Consider the following 7,827-nt stretch of genomic DNA (forward strand, 5'->3'; position numbering starts at 1 on the left):
GTTCTTTCAGAGGTATTCGTAATGATACTTAATTCCTCGCAGTTGTGGTTCTGGTGGCAGCTGGATAATGTTAGCAATTGGGTTCACAATTCCTTGCAATATTGAAGCTACAATAGTAGATATTGCCATCATATCCTTTCGGCCTAAGATTCACTCTCGGAGGTGATGATGGATTTTTTTTTTGATTGGTGCCGCGGGGGTTTCGGTTTTTTCTAGGTGGTCTGCCTGCCATTTCCTCACATAAATCGAGGAAAAATTTCAGAACAATAATAAAGGATAGAAAGGCACAATTTTTTAATGGACACACAATTGTCGTGGAATTTTTTATACTAAAAGGTTTTAGAATGATTTAAGAAGTTTAGCTTTGAATTTCAAAGGAAATTTTGAGATGACGACATAAGATGTGAATGAATTCGATCGGTGAGTTTACTGCAAATAGGGATGCACTAGGCTTTTGAAAAAATTTGCAAATTGTCTATCAAAATCCCAGCGAGATTAAGAATATGGCTGCTCTAATACCACTAAAATGTCACGCCCCGAGACCGATGCGTCAATGACATCTGACATTGTTTATCAATTTACATAAAAACAATTAAGCCTCGTAGCAAATAGCCAAAAATCAGTCTTTTTCATAAAACAAGCATTATCTTTACAAGGACAACAGAATAAAAATTACATCATAATTACGGAAAGCGAATTAAAAGAAAATTTAAAAATCTTGATCTTGTTCTTTCCATTCGATTACCATCCCAGAATGCCTCTTGTTCCTCCTCATTTATTTGCTCTTCATTCTTATTTGGTGAGAGATGTAAGGGGTGAGTGTTTTTGTAAACACTCAGCGGGTGGAGGCCGATTTATTTCCACAAATACATATAGAGATAATATTAAATCATCTTTTAACAGATTACATTGACTTATCATAACAGAACGAAATCAAATTCGAAATATGAGAGAAAGATTATTAGACAATTCAGAGCAGATCGGAACAAACACAACATTGTTACTCATCTCATATTCTATGGTGAAATTGTCCCCAATATTTTAGTCTTTAAGGGGTGAGGCCAGAACACAGTTTTATACCCACTTATGGAGGCCAGACAGAACACAGTTTTATACCCACAGATAGGGGCCAGACATAATTACAATTATCATCCCACATCAAATTCGAATTGTAACAATGTATCCCAGAATCAGATTTACCGAACAAAACTTATCAGAATTTTGAACGAACATAACATTCATCGATCGAGATTTTAATTATGTAAACACTGATTTTCGAAAATAAGGGCACACATACAATCATTTCATGTTATATTTATGCAAAGTTTAAATTACAAGAAAAATGCGTAACAAAAACCCACTTACCGATAGTTTAATCGTGCGGTACGAAACTTTGTTAAAACTTGCACGAATGGCGGCCAATTGTGGACAGGAACTCCACGTTATACGCATCACTTTATTACACAAAATAGCTGGAACAAACTTCCTTCTTCTTCTCCAAGGACAGTCGGCCGAGAGTTGCTTAAAAGAGGAGATGGCCGATTTTTTCTTGTGGCTTGTGAGGGATTTTTGGAGTGCATTTTATGTGAGGTTTGAGGTGCTATTTATAGGAAAAATTTTGGCCTTTCAAATAGACTTGGTCGTCTCCTTGATGCCCAAGAACGGCATTCATTGTGGTCAAAAATTCTATCCAATCTCAAAAGTCACCTTGGTTTACCAAAGGGACAATTCTTGCGCAATAAATTTGTCCAAGCCCCCTAGCTCTTCTCTTAGCTCCATTCTTGGTTCTTTTAGAACAAGGAGGGATGAGCTTCATTGAGCTAAAAGATTGAGTCCTTGATCTAGGGGTTTTCTCCTCTAGTTACTACTCTTTGATTTATACAGTTCCATATGGTGTAGATCTCTTTTTAGTTCATCTTCGAGCTTTTTGACCTACTTCCTCGAGCTGTGTTAGATGAAAATTTTAAATTTATAATTGATTCTTATAATTAAGCTTAAAGTTTTGAGTTTAATTTCGAGTTTTATTTCTTACATGATCTTCTTCGGAAATTCCGGGTTCTCACAGAAGTTGATTGAGATAATGAAGAACTTAGAGAAGAATAGGTTTCATGTAACATCCCGAAAATTTGAAGGTCCACAAGTTATCAAATTTCTTATGTATTTTAATTAAAGTATTTTATTTGCATCTAATAAATATGGTAGACATGTTTAAAATATGATTTTCAACTAGAATGCATAAAACTATGTTTTAAAGGTTATTCGAGACGCGATCGAGGAACGGAGACCGGGGATCCATATGAAGGAAAATATTTTTATGAATAAATATTTTTAATTTTTTAAAGTATAGTATATTTTAAATGGTATTTTCTAAAATGACAACTTTTGAGGTGTTTTTACACGCTGAATCGCATTTTTAAATGGTATTCAATTTTCGACAAAAATATAAATTTTTTGAGAACTCGGCTAATATTTTCAAAAATTTTCCTAAAAAAATATTTTAAATATTAATTAATGGGCTTAATGGGCCTATTATACTAGGTTAATGGGCCTAAGTTTGTATTATGAGTTTTAATTAAAATAAAATGCCCTAAACCCGACCCCAAACCTTCAAAACTCACGTCCCAATCCTCCCAAAACATACTAGCACTCTATTAGCTGCAAACCACATGTGCACACACACAATTTTTGAAGGAAAATCACGAAAAGCTTGAAGAAAAATCAGAAAGCTGCATCCCTTGTCTCTCCACCAACGTCCCTCGCATCGCCAATTCGTTTTTCATTCGTAATAAACGCAAAGGCATGCCTTAATCTTCTTTTCACTCATCTATCACACCATATTATCGATTTGATATATGTTTGAATGAAAAACATGTTACCTTGCATTTATTTTCGTATTTAAGCCATAATATGTCAATAATCCTTGTTTTTGTGATCCAAAACTTGTTACAACATTGCACAAAGGGTCTGCCATGGTAGGGGCATCACAAAGGACGTTTTCCAGAAGGTTAAGGCATCCATATATGAAGGTTTAAGCGCTAGACAGTAGGGTGAAGCATGCTGAACGAAACTTGGAGATTTTAGAGTCCTAGGGTTTCGGTTTGGCTTCCTAGGGCATGCGGCTACAAACTGCTGTTATGGGTATGTCAAGGGGTCTTAAGAGTGTTGTGCCATGGTTCTAGATAGGCTGGACGATGGCTGGTTCGAAAATAAGGGGGATCGGGACGAGAGGCTCGGGCGCTTGGCTAGGGGCAATCGAATTTGATGGATGCAGCTTCTAGGCGTGATTATTTCAGTCCAGTACATTTCCTAGGGTTTGGTTAGTGTCTTGAGAGGGTGTCCTAGGGTCTAGTCGTGGTGGATAAGGGCGCGGGTCGTAAGTTGGAGGATAACATGGGCTAGGGTTTGATCCATGCATGCAAAAAATTCAGTAGCCGATAGGGGTGAGTTCGAGGGTTCTAATTGGCTTAGTTTTGGTTGAAAAAGGTTTAGTTGTGTTTTAGGATGCTTAGGTTCAAGTTTGGTAAAGTTTGGTTAAGTTTCGAGTTAATACGAGTCAAAACATGGATGTAGGTCTGACCTTTAAAAACGATTGAGAAATTAGTCGAGGGTGATAGGATCGGTTATCGGATAAGGAGTGTTTAGAAGGGGGTTGAATAAACACTCACGATTTTTTTCAACACTTTTTCGAGGGTTTGAATCAGTTTGGTGAGAAACTGATCCTCAAAATCTTGTCAGTCGATCACAGTCAGTTAACAGTTAAGTTCGGAATATAAATGACTGAAAGATAGAATATAGTAACTGAAAAGGCTTGTAAAAGATTCACAAAGTTTGTTTCTTTATGTTCGGAGATTTCAATTACTCCTACGTCCCCCCTTCTATCACGAATATAGGATTTCCACTTAAAGACTTTGATCAATACAAGATTTGTACAGACCCACTTCAGTTTGGACTTAACAATGCCAAAAATGAAACTCTTAGTTTACAACTCAATTTTCTTGATTGAAAGACTTAGCACAACTTATCTCTAGGATCAAATTTCACAGTAATAACAATGTGCTAAATGCTCGAAAAATAGCCTAACAGCTATGAATGTATATGATAAGCGTGAGCGTGAATTTCAGCAGAGTAACAGTAAGATAGATTGCTAGTTCACTCTTCGCAACTGATTGTAAAGTTTCATTGTTGTCTTCAGCTGATTCTCTCGGCTATTTATAGGCTTCCCTCCAACTGGTAAAATTTGAATGCGGTTTAAACTTTCTATATGTTGATGTGCCACGTCAGAAATTCCCCTGCCAACAGTACAGTACGCCTTTTCTAAAATGCGGCGTTCCCACTAGCAGTTGCAGACTGTTGTACTGTTTTTCGGTTGTCGTTTTCAACTTGTGACGTGTCCAGCTGAAAGGTCAGCTGAAAGGTAGAAGCTGATAAAATTCACAACTGCAGTCAGTTGACTGTGCATCCAGTTACGTAGATTAGTTAGTTAGATATTTCAGTTGTTGGAATCAGTTGGGGCATCTGATTATGTTAAGTTAAATCGAAATTTTAGCCCTTCAGTTTGTCAAACATCCAAAACTTAGTATCCAACAATTTTCCCTATTTTGGTGTTTGACAAAACTAAACAAATAATAACTGATCAACTGAGCTCTTTGTAGATAAAATAAGATCTTGAACAACTTATCTTCTTTATAGATAACTCTCTCAGTGTACAGATTTGTATAAGGAATGAAAGAGTACAATAATCTTCAGTCTATGTTGTTGATCTAGTTGAGCTTTAGCTTTAGTATCTCTTCCCCCTTTTTGTCAAGCTCATCCATCTTGTTAGATAATCTCCGAACATCAGTTGATAAGAGCTTAACAGTAGTGGACACGTCTGAAACAGCAATGAACATAATAGTTTGAAGCAAGTCTATCTTTCTGGAAACAGTTGTCTCCAAAAATTCAACTCGTTTTCCAATAACATTTTGAGTTACGGAAAGACTTTCAGCCATACCTCTGTTCTTTTTTATTTCTTCCATTGTAAATGAGTGAGAGTTCACAGTAGCTTGAATTTGCTTCAGTCTCTCATATTTGAATTCATTTGAAGAATTCAACTATAGAGTATGAGCAAGCTGAGTAGATTGGTTGTCTGAAATTGTGGTCATCATATCTGACAGGTTGTGTTGGATGACCTGAATCTCTTCAATTACTGAATCAATATCTATTGAGGAATGAGGGGATAAAGGTCCAGATGTTTCTGGTTCCTGTTCTATGGTAGCTTGATCAAAGATCACCAGAGTCCTGTCAGCTACTACCGTTTCTGCATATATCATTTCTGGAGCATCTTCTACACGGGCTTCCTGTTGAAGCTGGGGAGGAGAAGAACGATTCAGATCAAAAGAAGTGGTTGGTTTATGAGTTTGAGAATCTGCCGGTTTTTCAGTTGATTGACTAACTGATTCTTCAGTTGTTTGTATAATTGGTTTGTCAGCTGGCACTTCTTCAGTTGTAGCTGAGTGCAGCTGTGCTTCTTCAACTTGTTCAATAATTGCATGTTCAGTCATAACAACTGACTGAACCGGCTTCTCAGTTTCTTCAAGATTCCTTCTCGGCAGGTTCTTCAGTTAAGCACTGTTGAATCTCTATTGTTTCATCAACTACCTGTTCAGTCATGACAGATGACTGAACCGGCTCTTCAGGTGGAACTTCTTGTTCAGTTGGGATGAAGGACTGAACTGGTTCCTCAGTTGTATCAAACGTAGCCTCTACGGCTGCTGGATCAAGTGAAGACACCTTGGGCTGAAATTCTGTGGAGACTGATTGAATAATTTCATCAATATTTTCCATAGATAATTCAGCATCAGTGTAAATGAGAGGATCAGTAGCAGAATATGGTTGAGGCACATCCTTGACTGGCTCAGTTGAAGTAGTAGGCGGTTCTTTGGATGACTTTCTGTTCTGAGATAAAGTTTCTACTTCCTCTTCTGAAGATTCTGTGGGATCTGCTTGAATTACCAACTCTTGATCTTGTTCCCAATGTTTTATCTCCATTTGTAACGTGATAAGGTCCATGTCCAACTGAGTAAACACGGCTCTGTCATTTTAAGAAGTTGGACTGGTTGGGTTGTAATTGCTCTTCAGTTTATCAAGCAATTGATACAACTTCTTAGCTCTTATTTGATTAAAGAAATAATTTTTTCTATCTAGTGCCTGAACAATGGTAGCAGCTTTGACAACTTTGAAGACTGCTGCTTCCAGTTTAATGAATTTTTCCAGTTGAGACTTCTTCCTCAACTGTTTAGCGAAAACATGAGTTCTGAATCTCACCCACGCATCAAAAGTTTTCAGATGAGACTTAGCGAAAGCATTGACCTGTTGCCAAATGAGGTCAATGTGAATCTGAATGGCATTAGTTGGCCTCGGCTCTTCGATTAATTTTCCCTTGCCTTTTTGATCAGTAAGGACATGAGAAATGCTCAGTCCTGAGTGAGTAGTATCCACCAGTTCCCGAATTACAACTCCTTTAGGTCGTGCAGTTGGAAGAAGAGTAGGGCGAATAATATGAGTCATAGGAACTTTGACTCCTGCTGATTTCTCGTTTTCACCAGATGTGGTGACGGACTTTTTAGATTGAGCAATTGGTGGAGGTAATGGAACCTTAGTTGAGACTCCAGCTGAAATAGCTTTCAGTGGAATAGCCTGAATAGGCTGTTGGGCATCCGATTGTTTCAATCTTTCAGTTGGTATAGAGCCAACCACAGCAGCAGGTTTTGACTTCAAGTTCCTTGGCTTCTTGACAACCTGAGGAGATGGTGTCTTCTCAGAATCTGATTCGCTGACAATCAGTTTCCTCTTGGCCGTCTTCAGCTGAGCTAGAGTCTTTGCCTTTTTGACTGATTTGGGAGCCTCCTGTTGCGTCCCAATCTCCTTTTTTATTTTTACAAATAGTTCAGTAGAGATGTCCTAATTCGGTCATTGGTGGCTGGACATTCTTAGCATTGAAAACTTTGAACTTGAATGATTTTTCAGCAGTATCACCCACTAGCCCCTTCATCTTTAGTAGAAAACTTAGCAAATAAATATTCCAAGAGATATAATGGCAGGTGCAAGCAGTTCTAAGGTTCCATACATGGTTGAAGAGTTCATGGATTCAGCGCTGGAAACAAGGAAGATTGCTATGGAAGATGAAGTCTTCCACAAGATTCTCCGATTCTGGCAAAAGCTTCAAGATCTTCAGTTCCTTCAGCAGGGAGGAGCAGTTGCCACCCCCAAACGGGTGACACAAATGAAGAAATATCGGCGGCGTTTGCGCATTGCTGATGAGATGGACATCTTCACAGATGAAGGTGTCTACCTGCTGATGCTTAAGAAGGAGAAGTTGACTCTGAAACACATAGCTATTTCAGAGGGCTTCCTGAAGACTACCACTGGGGTTTTAAACAGTTGGTTGACCTCGTGGAGGTCTGCTGTTAAGAAAGAAATCACCAATGTACGCTTCGTTAATAATAAATAAATTGTTTAATTATTTTATCATTGTCTTTTGCTTTTCTGCATACAAACAGATGTTAGACGAATAACATGCAACTGAAAATAATTCAACTGAAATGTTATTAACTGGCAACTAACTGACTGAGTAATTAACAGATGATAAAAGACTCAGTTACGACAAGAAAATGGTAATAACCATGATATAATCAAGTTAAATCAATTAAACCAAGTATATTGCGTAATTAAGAAAACTTAGTCTCGGACAGTGGTTTGGTGAAGATGTCAGCTGCTTGTTGTTCAGTTGAAACATACTCCAGTCTGATGGCTTTCTTCAAGGCATGATCTCTGATGAAGTGATAACTG

The sequence above is a fragment of the Primulina tabacum genome, chromosome 7, assembly GCF_025594145.1.
Source record: "Primulina tabacum isolate GXHZ01 chromosome 7, ASM2559414v2, whole genome shotgun sequence".
In the NCBI taxonomy this organism is placed as follows: domain Eukaryota; kingdom Viridiplantae; phylum Streptophyta; class Magnoliopsida; order Lamiales; family Gesneriaceae; genus Primulina; species Primulina tabacum.